Source organism: Stomoxys calcitrans, chromosome 5 (genome assembly GCF_963082655.1).
Source record: "Stomoxys calcitrans chromosome 5, idStoCalc2.1, whole genome shotgun sequence".
Classification (NCBI taxonomy): domain Eukaryota; kingdom Metazoa; phylum Arthropoda; class Insecta; order Diptera; family Muscidae; genus Stomoxys; species Stomoxys calcitrans.
In genome coordinates this window covers 84,936,536-84,953,634 of record NC_081556.1, presented here as the reverse complement: position 1 = coordinate 84,953,634, position 17,099 = coordinate 84,936,536, and the positions used below count along the sequence as shown (strand labels likewise).

General features: G+C 36.2%; 1 protein-coding gene across 2 annotated transcripts in view; it reads right to left on the bottom strand.

Annotated features, from left to right (window-relative positions):
• LOC106087471 (rap guanine nucleotide exchange factor 4) overlaps window positions 1-17,099 on the bottom strand; it is a 528,050-nt gene that overhangs the window by 371,628 nt on the left and 139,323 nt on the right. Inside the window, exon 1 of one of the 2 annotated variants that reach the window (XM_059370595.1) lies at window positions 577-764. The exons of the other annotated variant lie outside the window; for it this stretch is intronic. The gene's annotated coding sequence lies outside the window, so the exon portion shown is untranslated. Of the gene's footprint in view, window positions 1-576; window positions 765-17,099 lie in introns of those variants that run through there. 2 annotated transcript variants of the gene reach the window in all.

Sequence of the window (17,099 nt, the reverse complement as noted above, 5' to 3'; positions counted from 1 at the left end):
AGGCAGGTGCCAGGCCACGTCATTCGCAGCACCAAATCACTCGGTCGCACTAGCACAGCAACACCTCGTTATGGATAACTAGCGTGTATGCATCATATTCCACTAAGTCTAGTCCGCCTCCTAAGAAATACTTCCCGGGAAAAGGTGGCCGGCTTTGCAACAGTCGTCTCGCCTTCAAGGGCCCTACTGAAATCCCACACCGCCTCGCTTATCCCCATCGCACCTAAATCTCTAATGTCTGCATAGTACGGGCATTCTGTCAGTACATGCCTCCAATCCTCAGGTCTCCCACAGTCGTACAAATCAGTCGCGGACAAATTCCTCTGATGCAAAAATGCATTAAAGGAACCATGTCCCGTCAGTATGGATTCAGATAATTATATGGTTAAACTGTTTGTCAAGCGATATACTATTTTCGTACCATGGTATTTCACTAAAAGCTCTTTAATGGTCGAAAATAAATATTCCAAGAAAAATTTTGTGCCATATAAAGATAAAGAAGGCGGCGCGGAGCGGCCCCAATCTAGTTAGTATACATATATAAAATAGTTACCTATTTCGCTTTGATCGTTTTACCTTTTCAAATCCAATATGGTTGTAGATGCCAACAGCAGTACCACCTTCTGCAATATCCTGTTACACAGAGTTTACAGCTCCGAGGTAATATTGATTAATAACTATTGTGATTATTCAAATCTGAATTTAATTAGCCATAAGATACCTTTGTGTGTAGCACTTTAATTTTATTTTATCTTCACTGCATAATTTATTCATTGTAATAGACACTGCACAATATCACTAGCATAAATCAATTTTGCTTTTAATTGCTTTGTTTGCACACGCATACGCACACTCTAATTGAATTTGAGATATTGAGGTGATTTATTTAATTAGGGATTTTCTATTTCACTCTCTTCAAACTATCAGTGAAAAAATAATAACAACTGGTAGAAAAAACTAGCTTAAATTTTTGTATGACCATTATTTCCGTAGTTTAGTATGACAATAACAACTATGTGATCGAAAAGACACGCGAATTAGATAACCTGATTAATTATGTTTATTAAAAAAAACAATTGTTTTTTTTCTTTCTTTTATTTATTTATTCGTCGACTTGCGACTAAGAGGATGGAACTAAGACTAACTTTTACATTTTTAATTTACTTATTCTACAGGTATTATTTGTTAATTAATTATTGCAGTGTTAGCATAAGTTTATTTTAAATGAAATTTGATTAACACACTTTTGTAAATAATTGTATACTCAGCTCCAGACAGTTTTAACTGGAAAAATAAAATAAAGTCAAACTAAAGAATGTCAAATTCACTTATGCTTACAGTGCAATAATTGTACACGTTTTATTGGCTAATTGTTTCCAAGAACTTATCAATTTTATCAGGGGTAGTATGATTATACGTAACTACTCCCCCCTTTAGACTAGAATTCTCCTGAATTCTTTTATTTAATTTTACAGTTATATATTTATGTTTTGTTATGATTATGAAAATTAAAATAATTATTACAATTACTATAGAAATATTACATACATATGTTATTTTAGTGTGGTATTTTAATTTTCCGATATTTCTTACATTGTATTGATGTTCTTTTTCAATTTGTTCGAACGATATCTTATGTTTAAAATTTTGAGTTTTGTTTGTATTTTCAATTATTTGTCTTTCTTTTGTAATTTCTGCAATATTTGAAAAATAATAATCTTTTATCCTAACTGAACAATTATTAAAATTAATTAAATAATTTCCATTTAACAAAATTTTTTCAAAGTTACAAGTTTGATTTACAGTCGTGTTTATTGCATTTTTAATTATAATTGTGTCTATATCTAACTGTATAATTTCAAAGTCTTTATTTTTTATCAATTGACAATTATTCTTTATTAAACAATGATGACTTAACTTTAAATCTTTTAAATGTTTATTCTCTTCAAATTTATAAGTTTTATTTTGAAATTCAAAAAATCTTTCCATATTAGATTCTATTTCATTATTTTCATTATCTGGTATTGGTACAATAAATCTTAATTTTACTGTTATAAATTGTTTAGGTATTTTTATTCCAAACACAAGATAAGAGTTGTTAAGAAATGTTGTTCCAAACTGAATATATTTAAGTTTGTTATAATCTATTTCATATTTTCTTATTTCTCTACTTGTTAAAATACTTGGGTGTACAATCCCGTATTTTGCAGAAATTACATTGTCTTGCAAATGCTCTATCTTATTCTTAATTAATTGTATATTAGTCAATTGTTCTAAGTATAAACTTTTATTATTTTCTTCCTCTAAAAATTTGTTTATAGAGTTTAATTCTTGTTCTATTTTCTTTCTATCATTCTTAATTACCATCTTTAAATGACTTAAAGTTATATTGAAATAATCATTAATTACAATCTGTTGATTATTATTTTCCTTAATTTCATTAATATTAAGAAGATGTTCTTGTATGTTCCGTCTGTCTTCATCGTCCATCGTCCCAAATAACCATTTGGTCATACTTCCTATACCGTTAATTAGTCCACGTCTTTTTCTATTTTGTTTGGGTATCAACGTCATTAATTTATTTCTGGCATCTAATAGTTCTAACTCAAGTAATTCTTTGTTTTCGATTTTCATTAGAATAATGTTATCTGTTATGTCATCTAAAATTGTTTCAATTTCGTGAAGATTGATTATATGTAAAATTATGTCCGATTCATTAACAATTTTCTGATTTCCCATGCAAATGTCCATATATCCTCTTTGTTCTGTCAGAAATTTTGTAGTAATTATCCCTCTAGTCTGTGGTATCCATATTAGTATCATCAGTGTTGTCCAAATCTGCAAATTTCAAAGGTCTTTTAATATTGCACGGATGTATTCGCTCCAGTTTTGTCTTTTTATATTTCGGTTGTTCCTTATGTCGGACGGCCTTATAATTTTTTATAAACCCTTCTTTTCTATTTTCCTTATAATCTTCTCTAGAGTTATTTATTTTATCTATTATTTTTCTTTTACTGTCCTCTAAATACTTTCTAACTTTATTTTCATCCATTTTTCCTTGTTGAACCTCTTTAGGAGTACATTTAATAGTTGAGTGATATCGTTCGTTGTAATTTCTAATTGATCTCTGAATTAATTGTTTCACCGGTATTTCCTTATTTGCTTTATACATTATCCTAAACTTTTCCGCAATTGTGTTGTGAAATCGTTCTATGTCGGCGTTTCCCGTGTGACTATTAGGTTTGGTCAGATGCAATTCTATATTTTCATTGTCTAAGAATTCCTTTAGTCTAGTGGCTTTAAATTCATTATCGGCTATTATTTTCCTTGGCTTCCCTACCTTTGTAAAATGATCATCTAATTGCTCCATTATTGTTAAATGATTTCTATCATTCAATGGATACGCTGCACCGAATTTAGAAAATTTATCAATTATTGTCAAAAAATGAAATCTTTTAATCACATATGTGTCAATATGTATTATTTCGTTTTTCGTCGACGGTGTTTCTGTGTATGAGAATTTCAATTTAATTGGATTTCTATCATATTTTATCTCCTGACAAACTTCACATTGATTTATAACTAATTGAATTAGTTCCATTAATCTTGGGTAATAAATTTTATTTTTTATTTGGTTATAGGTTTCCTGTATGCCCGAGTGCATACTTTCTTTTACATGATATAATGATATCTGTTTCACCGCCTCCACTTCTGTTTCTATATCTTGAGCCCTGATAGTGCATTTAATAAATTCCACTTGTTTCTCATTAGAGTACATTTCTATTAGTTTTTCCTGAACAGTATTATAGCTTCTCTCCGATACTTCCGAAAATATACCTATTTTTCCTTTGGTAATATACTTTCTAAATATTTCCCCCATTTCGTGAAAATCACTTTCCGCTATGAAAATTATCCTTTTATTATGTAAATGTTTTATTTCCTGAACTTTATCATTTGTAAGTATAATCTGTGTCCTGTACTTATTCACTATTTCTTCTTTTATAAAGAAATGATCTTGTAAATTTTCATCAGCTGAATGAATTGTAATCATTGATACATCATCATCATCCTCAATATTATTTATTATTCTCAATTCTGAATTATTCTCCGAATTTTGTACCTTATCTGAAATGGTATCATCTTCATTATCTTTCTCAATTCTACTTAGAAAATCTGCCACCTTGTTTTCCTTGCCTTTTATGTATTCTATATTAAAATCGTATTCTCCTAATTTCAAAAACCATCGCTGGTGCCTGGGTGACATGTCTTTCCCTCTATATTTTGTGTGTAAAAATCTGATGGGTTGGTGATCCGTAAATATTTTAAATTTTCGACCATAGAGGTATGGTCTCAAATAATTAACGCTCCATAATATTGCTAGAAATTCTTTGTCCGTTGCCGAATAATTTCTTTCGTGATTGTTAAGCGTTCTTGATGCAAAACAAATTGGATGTCCCTCCTGTGACAGGACAGCACCGATTGCGTAATTCGACGCATCTGTAGTTAATGTAAATTGTCTTTCATAATTTGGGTATCTTAAAATTGGATGAGAGCTAATTAAAGATTTTAATTTTTCAAAAGCTTCTATGTATGTAGGGTCCCTTAAATTTATTTTTACACCTTTCTTTAAGTATTTTGTTATTGGCTGTGCGACTTTAGCATAATCTCTCACAAATTTTCTATAATATCCCGTTAATCCCAGGAAACTTTTGATTTGTTTTTCTGTTTTAGGTAAATCTAATTCTTGAATAACCTTAATTTTATTGGGGTTTGGTTTTAGTCCTTCCTTTGTCAGAATATGCCCCAAAAATTCCGTCTCTCTTTTCATGAAATTACATTTGTCGATTTGTATTTTTAAATTTGCCCGTTCCAATACCGTGAAAATGTCCGTTATGGCTTTAACGTGTTCCTTAAGAGAAGTACTAAAAATAAGTATATCGTCCAGATAAACTACACATGTTTTATTAATGAAATCTCTTAGTGTTTCATTCATTAATCGTTGGAATGTCGCTGGGGCATTTTTTAACCCAAACGGCATTCTTATGAATTCATATAATCCGTGAGGTGTCACAAAAGCTGTTTTCTCTCTGTCCTGTTCTCTTATTAGAATTTGATGGTATCCCTTGGCTAGATCCAAGGTAGTAAAATATTGTGCTCGTCCTAGTTTATCTAAAATTGAATCTATGTTCGGTAGTGGATATTTATCATCGATCGTCACTTCATTAAGCTTCCTATAATCTACCACTAATCTATATTTACGCTCTCCAGAATTATCTATTTTCTTGGGTACTACTATTAATGGGCTTGAATATCTTGAACAACTTTTCCTAATTATGCCCTGTTCCTCCATTTCCCTGATCTGTCGTCGTACTTCTTCTTCATGTTGTGGCGGATATCTGTATAATTTGGAATTTATCTGTTCATTTGTTGTCGTTCTTATTTCATGTTTTATTGTCATTGTACTTGTCAATTGGTCCCCTTCTTTAAAAAATATTTTGTCGAATCTTCTTAAAATTCTCGTAACTTCTAAATGCTCCTCTGCATTTAAATGATTCAACTGAATTCTGTCCAAGTCAACTTCCAGTTTTTCCAATGAACATATTTCCAAATCCCTATATGGATTAATTAAAAATTTTGTAATCTCGTTATTAAATGTTATGTGTCCGTCTATTAAATTTATCATCGTGTTAAAATGGTTTAGTAAATCAACTCCTATAATAAAATTGTACTTTCTTCCTTTTAACTCTTGCATTTTCCACTTAATTTTTGTATAATTTGGTAAGTTAAATTCCATAGGTGCGTCAGTTATAACTTCAAATTTAATTATGTCCTTCCTAGTTATGGTGCTAAATTCTATAGGTTGTTTTAGTAAAACTCGTTCAAAATCTTTTACCTTACTGTCAATCAGGCTTAAGTTTGCGCCTGTATCAATCAAAGCTTTATATTTCCTTTTATTAATCGTAATGGTTATGGTAGGTAAACAATCGGAGGTTGTTTCCGAAAAAAATTATTTTGTCTTTGGTCTTGTCCGTTATCCTGATGTAAATTTGGTTCAGAGTTTCCTACTACTCGATAATTATCTACTTCTATATTGTCTATTTCCATAGGTTCCTGCTGGTCTTGCCTAGGTTGATTCAAGCGATTTTGGCTGAAATTTGGCCTAGGGTTTCCTACCTGTTGCTGAAACCTTCTGAAATTTCCCGACATATTATTATAGTTACTTTGTTGGACTCTATACTGTCCTGAATGATTAAAATTTCCATTTTGATTCCTATTATTATAGTTATTATTATAACTGTTATTTTGTTGGACTCTATACTGTCCTGAATGATTAAAGTTTCTATTCCTATTATAGTTATCGTTATTATTATTATTATAGGTTTTATTATTATCATTATTATTTCGTTCTTGTCTAATATCCGACCTAAAATTATTTTGTCCTAACCAATTCCGTTGATTATATCCCTGGTTATTACTGTTAATCTGCGGATTAAAATTATTCCTATTTTGCGACCGATTTTGTCTAAATGTTACGTCGTCTTTAGTCCTAAACTTCCTATATTCTGGCCTAATGCATGTGTCTTCAAATCTCCTTCTTGTCAATATTTTTAATATATCATTAATGTTTCTTTCTTCGTAAATTTTGTCTAACAGTGTACCTTGTGTCATTTCCTTAACTGTATTTACTAAAAGACTGTCCACGTTTGATAAGTCAATATAGTGGTCATTTCGGTAATAAACTATTAACTCATCTGCCTTATATTTTAGATTCTGCAACTCTATTATTAATTCACTTACCGAATTTACTTTTAAGTTGGCTATCATCCTATATATATTGTGTGGTTCCACGTTCGGTCTATACCTTAGTTTTAAAGTCTCCTTGATTAGTTGCCAGTTGTCCGGTGTGGGTATGTTTATTATGACGTCTTTAGCTTGTCCCTGAATTATTTTATAGAATATTGTTCTTATGGCCTCTTTCTTAATATTTTCATCTTGTATAGTTGACAGCAAGTACTCAGTGCTACTAAAAAAGCTGTTCACCGTTACTTCTCCGGTGCCGGTGAAAATGGGTAGATGATTTATCGTTTTTAAAATGTTGTCTTTTGCATTATTTGATTGTGTATCATATAACACCGGGTTACGCTGTTGTTGTTGTAGTTCTTGTGTTTGCTGTTGCAATTCTAGATATGCTTGGCGTAACCGTTCCAATTGTTGATCCTTTCTGGCTAGTTCTTCTGCCACATTTACGGATGCGATGTGAGCTTGTTCCTCCATTCTTCTTCGTTTGTCGAAGACTTTTTGCCTTTGCGAATACACTTTTAAAAGAAAAAAAAAAAGGATTGACTTCCTTTATCTAGTGGTGTCCACTTAACTTAAATGTTCACTGCACTATTGTTTATTTTAGTGGTGTTCAATTTTTTGAATTATTCACTGCACTATTGTTTATTTTAGTGGTGTTCAATTTTTTGAATTATTCACTGCACTATTGTTTATTTTATAATCCTGGAGGGTCCCGTAGGATTCGCAGAATTTATTTAATTATTTATAATTTAGGTACGTTTCACTGGATCCTTTTTAATTCCTAAAGGATCCTACCGACTGCGCCAATTAGATAACCTGATTAATTATGTTTATTAAAAAAAACAATTGTTTTTTTTCTTTCTTTTATTTATTTATTCGTCGACTTGCGACTAAGAGGATGGAACTAAGACTAACTTTTACATTTTTAATTTACTTATTCTACAGGTATTATTTGTTAATTAATTATTGCAGTGTTAGCATAAGTTTATTTTAAATGAAATTTGATTAACACACTTTTGTAAATAATTGTATACTCAGCTCCAGACAGTTTTAACTGGAAAAATAAAATAAAGTCAAACTAAAGAATGTCAAATTCGCTTATGCTTACAGTGCAATAATTGTACACGTTTTATTGGCTAATTGTTTCCAAGAACTTATCAATTTTATCAGGGGTAGTATGATTATACGTAACTCGCGAGACGTAAATTAAACGCATAACGCCCGCGCACGTTTTTATGCTTCTTGGAAATACAGCAGATAGCAACCCACACAAACGATGATACACCATAACCCAGCGACACTTTTTATCTCGCTCTTTCCCTTGTTCATTATTCTCGACTCAGATGCACGCTAGTGTACCCGTATGTGCATTAGTAGTTCATGCATTTATTACTATTATTTGCCGGCACTTTACAAGACCCACAACATCATTACAAGACACCGGTCTGGCTTTCATTTGGCACCACAAACAACTCTCTTCTCTCACATTGCACTAACCGTGCACACGCACAGCCCACACACTTGCATAGGAAAGTCCAAAACACGTCAAGAGACTGCAATATGCCAAAGTGGGTATGCAATTATTGCAAAAAAAAAACAGCCGCAATCATCCATGTTTACCGGAACATAACGTTGGAGAACCAAATGCACTTACGTTAGAAAGACAATGATAAAATCAATGTTTTACACGCACGACACCTTTATTGCGATATCAAAAGCCCGTACTTTTTTTTCGTATGCCCCAAACCCAAAACAACAGCAACCGCGGCAGCGTTGTGTTAGGCTACAGCGTCGAATTGGTATTAACAACTGATCAGAATACACGAAATCACCACCAACAAGAAATGGTTCAAAAAAGAAAAAGAAGAAGAAAAGATATAAAGTGTACACAAATGTATGTGTGTCACACAGTGTGTGTGTGCCTTTGATGGCATGTAGGCATGTATGCACATGGGAAGACAACGGCAAACCACAATGACTGTTGGACGGACAGAAACACCTTCGGTAACTTCAGCAACAATTTGTAAGCAAGCAAACCAAAACTATGAAAAGGTAAACAGAGAATCACAAATAATATTACTCTCCCTCTCTGGCCAGAATTTGACAACACTGCAGAACAATCGTTTAGGGTTGCCAATAGAAAAATGTTTTTAAGTCGCCGGTGCACTATTGGGGAACGAATAGACAAGCAGGAAAAAAAATGAGGGAAAAGGGACCCAATTTAATTTTTAAATCGTTTTGATTTTATTTCTGCACCTGGAATGTCCGAATTTCATACAGAAAAAGTGTAGTATGTATACACGCTGATGGATCTACTGGATTGGTACAATGCCTCTTTACAGAAGTTCGGTAGATTGGCAGAGGCTTCACAACATCGAGAGGTGACGCATTGACGAAATATAAGTTTGGCTATGGATTTGGGGCTAGTCGGAGACTAAAACACCTTGTATCCAGATTCACTCCAATGGATGAAAGGCAAGCCATTATTTGCAAAAAAAAGCCAAATCTTTTTATATCAGCCTAATCTGTGCCTTTTTCCCCACACAAGAACAAACACACCAAAGAAATATTTTATGACCAACCAGAGAGAACATATTAGCGCCAAGGCGCCTTGACGCAGATAGAAAGCAATAACATATTTGGTGTAAAAATGCAACAGGGACAAACTTCTCACATATCAATGAGTGCAGTCCTAGTCAAGTTTTTAAGCTCAATGATAAGGGGCCTCCTTTTTATAGCCAAGTCCGAACGGCGTGCCGCAGTGTGACACCTCTTTGGAGAGAAGTTTTACATGGCATAGCACCTCACAAATGTTGCCAGGATTAGGAGGAGAACACCACCGCTGAAAATTTTTACTAATGGTCTTGCCAGGACTCGAACCCAGGCGTTCAGCGTCATAGGTGGACATGCTAACCTCTGCACTACGTTGGCCTCCGATGTTTGGCGTACGGTCGGAAAATTTTGCCTGCAATGAGGAGCGTCCCAGCCTACAAAAGACTTCGCAAAAGAAAAAAACAAACGCAAAAGAACATTCCTTTCACTAGCCGACCGTCGAAGTGATTTCCAAGCGCCCCGATCTTCTGCGCTCCTTCTTTAGTCTTTGACGCACAGTATCGAGAGGTCTCTCATCACTTGGTTCTTCCATCAGAGTTTTGGTTTTCCCCTTTTGCGTATACCATTATGGTCGCCTTCAAAAGATTGCTGGAGCTTCTTCATTTATTTTATTTCTCTAACGTTGTCATACAGTTCGTGGTTCATATGACACCCATATTCTCCGTCAACGGAGCCACGCTCCTAACCTGGGTCGGCGGGAGCCGTGCGTAGCATATTGTTGCTCCCGATCAAGAAGTGAGAAACTACATCATGTTGGTGCGATGCGAACTCTCACCATATTTCGTGGGGTAGTACCAACATTAATAAGTGGGGCCAAACCCTGGCAGAATTCTTGAATACAAACGTCCTAATAACACTTAATATTGGTAACACCGCTACCTTTGTTAATACGATTATGGAGGAGGTATTAGATGTGACAATATGTTCGGAAAATCTAATCGATGAGGTTCAGGTTTGGATGGTCTCCATGAAGCATTCCTTCCCAGACCATAACTACATTGGGTTTAGAATAGCACAGCCAGTGCCAAATCTGATAAGCTTCTGTAATAAGTTGAAAACCAACTGGCCGAAATTCGGAAGACTACTCAGAAGAAGACTAGGGCAAGATAATTTAGATTTTCCAAGCATAGAAGACATTGACGACAATGTCAACAGGATTACGACTGCATTAATGGAGTCTTTCGAAGATAGTTGTCCTCTTTGGGAAAGGAAATCAGCCTGAGAAACCACGGATAAACGGGGAGATTCGCAACATTGGGAAAAAGGTCCGCAGACTTTATAACAGAGCTCGTCGTAAAAAAGCGGAAGTTTATAGGAATGTGTACTAGACAAGGAATAAATTAACGGCGCCGACAAGATGAAAAAATTTTTCTCAAAAACCCATGTCCAAACTGAAACTTAAGTAGACGACATGGGAGTGAGAGCAGCGACAACGGGGGACATGTTGAGGCTTTTGATGAAAACGCATTTTCCACGGGATACGATGGGACTCAGGAGATACCGAAATCTTGCAATAATGAGATTGATCGAAGTCTTATCATAACGTAATTTATGGTCAAGGAAGCCTTGAGGAGCTTCAAACTATCTAAGTCACTTGGACCTGATGGAATATTTCCGGAGTTACTACAGAAGGATGCTGACTTATCATAATGTAATCATAACGGAATATATGATCAAGGAAGCCTTGAGGAGCTTCAAACTATTTAAGTCATTTGGACCTGATGGAATATTTCCGGCGTTACTACGGAAGGATGCAGACTATCTGTACTTTTACATCGTGCTAGGGCATATACCCCGAAAGACTGGCAGGAGGCAAGGGTGGTATTTATACCCAAGACAAAAGGCCTACAGACCTATGAGCGTACGTCCTTTGTACTCAAAACCGTGGAACGTAATGTGGATACCATGATAAAGACTAGAACATCCAGCGATGAGCTTGTGCATAAAATTGAAGAATCCTTCTGACAAAGTCAAATACTTAGGTGTGATCTTGAAGAGGAAACTGAATTGGAAGTGTCACATTCAGGAGCTTACCGAGAAGGCTCATAGATGTTTGGTACTATGTTGATGGGCCGTATGCTTGAAATGGGCTTGGATCCGAGGATAGTCCGCTGGCTCAACAAGAGCGTGATTAGACCAATACTTACTTACGCCTCAGTAGTTTGAAATGGGCCTGGATCCGAGGATAGTCCGCTGGCTCAACAAGAGCGTGATTAGACCAATACTTACTTACGCCTCAGTAGTTTGGTGGACTGCTATGGAGAAAAAGTGCAACAAAAGGACCATACAGCCGGTTTAGAGAACGTGTTGCCTTGGCATACGAGGAGCGATGAGGACCACGCCCACTAGGGCACTGGAGACAATTCTAGATATCCCACCCATTGATATGTAGATTAAGTGTGAGGCAGCCACTGCGGCTATGAGACTTAAGGTGATGGGAGAATGGATTGAGGATGGGAGCAGCTCTTACCATAGCGGTATAATCGAGGCGACTATAGGAAACCTGGAAGGAATGAAAGAGGTTTCCGATTGGATACCTGAGATGACACTTGAGATCGAGTTTGCGGCACTGCTGCCAGCGGCACAGTCTTGGACTGACGGAACCCTATTATTGCCATCTGGAAGATCATGTTACACGGATGGATTAAAGCTAGAGGAAAGAGTGTGCGTTGTTGCCTGCATGGAGAACCAGGGACTGAAATCTGTTTTAGACTGCCTAATCATAATACGGTTCTGCACTCGAAGGTTCGGTCGATCAAGGAATGAGTGAGATGGCGCGGTGTTAACGCGACGATGTAGAGTATCAACATCTCTACGGACAGTAAACAGGCCATAAGGGCAATAATAAGCAGGGCGGTAAAGTCAAGAACAGTCTTGCAATGTTAGAAGGAGATAACGCCTTCTCTGAGTATGGTTCGATCCGCATCATTTGGGTGCAGGACCATGCCGGAGTAACTGGGAATGAGAAAGCAAACGATTTGGCTGTGAAGGCCAGAGAACTACCGTCAATAAACTAAGTTAACCCGAAGCTTTTCGGGTCGACACATTTCCTAAGTCATGGCCCGGCTTTCGCGTCCAACCGATACCGGCACTTAGGTGGGGACAAAATACCAGACATGAACCAACTTTGGGGCATGGCTTGGAAAGCATTTAGGGATTTTGTAAGTTTTTGTATGCATTTCCCCAATCTCACTTATGGGCCTTTGCAAGCGCATTTATAAACTGATTTCCTCAAAACTTCCTCAATGTGGACTGGTTTTAGCCGAAATTCTACAAAATTGAAGGAAATTTTAATTTCGACGACTAAGCCTCCATATCTAATATGATGTTAGATGCCAATAGGTCGGATTTGCTCTACTTTAACCGGTCCTTACTTGTTATAATCTAACCCTGAACTGAGTTTTCCCAAAATCAGTAGGCCCAAACGATCGATTATTGCATATTCTTCTATGATCACAAAAATAAAGAGACAATGTGTCTTGTCTATATCTATATGGGAGCTATATCCAAACATGATCCGAGGTGGACCAACTTTCACAGGGGGGTAGGGTAGGGATCTACCAAAACTCAATGTACCAGATTTCATCGAAATCGGATGAAAAATGCTTTCCTTATACACTACACTACACTATATCGGAAGATCATACCCATATGGCAGCTATATCAAAATATGGTCCGATCTAGACCACATTTGATAGGAATAAGTAGGGGTCCACTAGAACTCACTATGCTAATTTCCATCGAAATCGGGTAATAAATGGATCTTTTACGGCCTTTATATCCTATATCGGTAGATGAGCGGTCCGTCTATAGAGAATTCATAAATTTCATCGAAATCGGATGAAAATTACCACGTTATTGAATCAAGACTTTAAGTGTGGAGATGGATCTTTATAGCGGCTCTATATAACAAAATACCCATTTCATGAGATCAAAAGGTCAGATGTATATACAAAAATACGAAATCATCATAAATTATTTGGAAAATTTTTTTATATCCAAGATATCTGCAAAATTATGAATGTTCAGCTTTTGGGTATATATGGGTAAATACACGGGTATTTTCCCAGGGTATTTTACAGGGTAAATAATTTTTGGGTATTAACCCATCGCTCATTTCTAGGTTTTGGATATAAAAAGTAAGCAGAAATGTTAATCAAACAAAAACAAAAAACGTAATGTAAAATTACTACTTTGGCAACCCTGACGGGAATGTGCTCTCTGTTGCTTAGAGTAGTGGATGAGAGTTCATTCAAATTAACTCAATTTTTTGTATGCCAAGCTTCTTATTTGGGCAAAACGGAAATATGCATTAAAATGTATAGATTTGTTAGATGTATGCCTTAGTTGTGACGTATTACAATTTATATGGAGCTCCATGTTCTCATACGACGGTGACAGGCAAATGTGTGTATTGGGGTGCTTCGAATTATTTCTGTTAAAAAACAGAACTTACAAGAAGAGCATATTCATTTTTTCTAAGTCCGAACCTTGGGTACCAACCACCTTCTCGGTACTAGGGAGATCGATCTTCACAGCTGTATTTCAATATGGCTATATCTGAACCACATCGGGTAAGTTTCATTGAAATATGATTAAAACTGCTCATTTCACGAGGCTCGAGAAGTTTATTAGAAAGGCCGGTTTAAAGGAGAGTTATTTAAACAAAAACCGTTGTGACCAGTGCACCTAGAGAGGGAATGCGACAGCTTCCCCGACCATGATATAAAAATCGTTCTGCGAGATTTTAATTCGTAGAAGGGGAACGAAATTGTGTTTGGTCCAGCAGTTGGAAAATTTAGCGTCCACAAGATAACATCCTCTAATGGGTTGATCCTAATAGACTTCGCCGATGAAAAAAAATGTTAGATTAAACATTAGAAGATTTTAACATACTAAAATTTCAACATACAAATCAAGATGTAAGAAACCAAATTGATCACGTCGTAGTGGGTGAAAGGCATTCATACAGTCGATTGACCCAACTGCTTGATGAAAGCACTCGTTGTCCAGATGATAAAATGGTGCAGTGGCAAAGCATTGACCACTCCATGGAAAATACCGCTAAATTCAAGAAACTCGTAGTACGAGTGTCGAAATGCTATTGAAGCCAGGAATGCGGAATACAGAGCCAAAGAGGGAAATCTCTTAACTGATACAGATAGTGTGCTTGGGATATGGAAAGAACATTTCTCCCAGCTGCTAGTGTCCGAAGATGGCGGAAAAGAGGATAGCGCGAAATCAATCCGATGATGGTATAGAATTTTTACTTTCTAGTCAGAATGACATCCAAGTAGCAGTAACCCGACCGAATAACAACAAGGAAGCAGGAGCTGATGGATTTTCCTATTTAAGGCCGGAGTCGACACGCTGATAAGGCGTATGTATCAGCTTGTCTGCGCGATCTGGCTAGAAGAACGCATACCCGATGATTGGAACCTCAGATAGAAGATTTGTATTTTATTTATTTGTGATACCAGCAAAACAAGTACAAAGGAATAAGTTTCCTCCCCATGGAATACAAGAAACTCTCGAGCGTACTGTGTGAAAGATTAAAACCTAAAGTCAATGAGATAATTGGGCCCCAACAATGCGGCTTTAGACCTGGTAAATCCAATATAGATAGGATATTCAAACTGCGCCGTATCTTGAAAAAAATTTCTCGGGTCTTTTTCAAGTTCTGCAAAGTTAATAAATCTCTGCAGGATGACACTTGCTGTAATACGTTCCTTAGTAAGAATAGGAAAGAATGTACCTGAACCATTCAATGTCAAACGAGGTTTCAGACAGGGGACTGCTTATCATGTGAAGTCGAACGAGTTCGAATCCTGGCGAGAACATCGGACAAAGCGGTGGTTGGCGACATGTGCGAGGTACAATGCCACGCATGGTCATTTAAAGATTTTCCCCAAAGATGTGACGCACTTCGGGACGTCGATCGGACTCGGCTATAAAAAAGGTCCCTTATCATTGAGTTTAAACTTAAATCGAAAAGCATTAATTGAGAAGTTTGCCCCTGCTCGGTTCCTGGTGTTTTTAAAAAGTAGGTTAATTAGAAGTGCTTTTTAGGGGATGGATGGCAGACATTTTGACTCAAATATGGATATCAAATTCGTCGTTTAATTTGAACCCCATATTGCCTTGGCCGGTAAATATGAACCCTTTGGAGGGTGTTTTGGGGCTGGGCGGTCACCGGCACTTTGCGCTGAAAATAAATATAAAATTCATTCTTTATTCCCAACGAAAATGAAGTTCAATTTTGGGGGTGCTTTAGGGCGTACCCGAAAACACTTGGCTCCATAATTGGATACCAAATTCGTTTTCTACTTTCAAATACTTTTCATTTGAGTCCCATATTGATCATAATGGGCCAATTAACCCATTTAACGTATCTCTAGGAGGAAAAGCGCCACCTATACTTGAACGCAAATTTTATGTCATATTCGTAATCTACTCCCAAATACCTTTCATTTGAGTCCCATATAGCCATGTTCGGTTAATATGCCTTAAAATATACTTGGACCTAATGTATTATGCCATATTTGTAATTTACTGCCTAATACTTTTCATTTGAGTCCCATAATGACATGAACTTCGAATATATCCGTTTAAAGGAGTTTTGGGGTTGGGGGCCAGCTGGGTAGTTGGACCCAAATTTTAATACCATATTCGTTTTCTAGTCACGAATACATTTCATTTGATACTCTTATTGTGCCCATCGGATCACTTTCGGATATGGGTAGCGTTTTTGGGGTAAGGGGGAGGGTCCGCCTCCACCCGATATCTAAAAATTACATAGCCTATGTTTTCTCTCAGGCAAACGTACACAATCTATGAAAATTTTAAGAAAATCCGTTCAGCCAAGAATCATATAGTCATAATGGGTCTTATGGCGTTTTTGAGGGGTGGCGTGATCACTTCGATGAGGGGTGGCGTGATCACTTGATATACTTCGATCAGATTTTGTATGCCAGATTCGAAATCTACTCCCGAATATCTTTCATTTGAGCCCCATATTGAAATGAAGGTCCAATATGTCTGTTTTGGGGTTTGGGTCGGCCAGATGAATACTTAGACTCACATTTTAATACCACATTCGTATTCATTCCTTTCATTTGATACTTTAATTGTCCCGATCGGTCCACTTCTGATTTTGGGTTGTGTTTTGGCATAAGGGGGAGGGTCCATCCCCCATCCTATATCGGAAAATTATGTAGCCTATCCATTGTTATCTAATTTGTAATGTTTAATTATGTATTTAATTTAGTACTACGAATTTTACACTTTTACATTGTATATCCTTGCTAACAAGCCTAAGGCTTCGCGAGGCACAAATTGTAATGAATTCTCATCAAAATAAAAATTATTTACATTAAAAAAAAAATGTTTCCTTCCAGATCAACCTACACAATAAGCGAAAATTTCGAGAAAATCGTTTCGGCCGTTTTTCAGTCTATATGGAACAAACAAGCCGAGTCCCATATAACCGTGATTGTCTCATGTGTCAATTTTGGGCATTTTTGTGGGGGTGGGGTGACCCCCTAAAGTTCGACATGAATTTGTATACCAGATTCGTTATCTACTCCCCCATACTTTTCATTTAATACCCATATTGTCCTTATCGGTCCATTTTTGATTTTGGTTGGTGTTTTTGGGGTAACAGCGGAGAGTCCGCCTCCTTCCGT